Source organism: Theobroma umbraticum, unplaced genomic scaffold (assembly GCF_002168275.2).
Source record: "Theobroma umbraticum cultivar Fairchild unplaced genomic scaffold, ASM216827v3 scaffold_239.1, whole genome shotgun sequence".
NCBI lineage: Eukaryota > Viridiplantae > Streptophyta > Magnoliopsida > Malvales > Malvaceae > Theobroma > Theobroma umbraticum.
This window is the reverse complement of record NW_018397273.1, coordinates 1,102,823-1,103,920: the sequence shown is the minus strand read 5'-3', so window position 1 is coordinate 1,103,920 and position 1,098 is coordinate 1,102,823. Positions and strand designations below refer to the sequence as shown.

The 1,098-nt window shown below is 31.0% G+C and overlaps 1 long non-coding RNA gene across 1 annotated transcript in view; it reads right to left on the bottom strand.

Moving 5' to 3' along the window:
• Positions 1–579: 579 nt before the first annotated feature.
• The window catches only part of LOC110426918 (uncharacterized), a 14,668-nt gene continuing 14,149 nt past the window's right edge, over positions 580–1,098 (bottom strand). Inside the window, exon 4 of the long non-coding RNA XR_002446203.2 lies at positions 580–740. This is a non-coding gene — a long non-coding RNA (uncharacterized LOC110426918). The remainder of the gene's footprint in view (positions 741–1,098) is intronic.

The window sequence follows — 1,098 nt, the reverse complement described above, 5'->3', positions numbered from 1 at the left end:
TTCACTTTCTATTTTCTCGCATACGAAATCTTTTATTCAAAACTATTCCTTTAACTCATCACCGCTCCTTAGCACTTAGATTTATATCAATTGACCCTTTGTCTTGTTGATAAGGTAATATTAGCTCTTATGTGAGGGTATGGGGTATTACAGTTTAGATGTTTAAAGGGTTTTTGGAGTAGAGGATAAGGCTAAGTTTGAAGTTGTAGGTTGTGGAGAAGTGAGAAATGAAGGAAGAAAGAAAAAAGGGCGCTTTGAATAGTGGAGGCTCATGGCGACTCTAGGTAGACCTGTCAATATGGACTGCTTAGGCCTAGCCCACTATGGGTTAAAAAAATATGGGTTGGGTTAGGCCAACCCATATTTTAAATGTGCTATCAAAATCTCAACCTAACCCATCCTTTGCCAGCCTATTTTTTTTCAAAAAAAATTATTTTTACAAATTTACCTGACAAACTCCCTATCAATAAAATTGTTTTATAATTTAATCCAAAAGTTGAATAATAAAAACATATTAAAACAAATAAATTACACTAAACATAAATAAAAAAATAAATTACACTAAACATAAATAAAGTTTCAATCATTAACATAAACTACAAGCCCATCAGCATAATTACATAACCAAATAAATAGAAACTTCAAGACTTATTTATGTCCTCCTCAATCCTCAGCTTCAAGCAAAATATTTGAATCTTGTTTGGATAGCAATGATGTCTCAAGGTCTGAATCATTATCATCTAATATTCATTGTCATAAAAGAAAAAGAGGTAGTGAGTTTCAATCTTAACTTAAATTATTAATTTGACAAGCAAAGAATTAAAGATATTAAAATATATAAAATAAACAATACTATAGGTAGCTAAAGAAAAGCCATGCGACCAATTTTTCAAGTAAACAAACATTTAAACATTTTCATGGCGGAAGAAACTTCCAAACTTGGTAAAAACATGGCCATCAATACTAAAAGTAGACTTTGATGCTACCTAGTAATCGGAATGCTCAATACATCCCATGCTATAATAGAAAGATTAGAAAAGCACTTTGTATTGTCCTTCCAATAACTAAGCACATCCAAGTCTTCAAATACTTCATAAT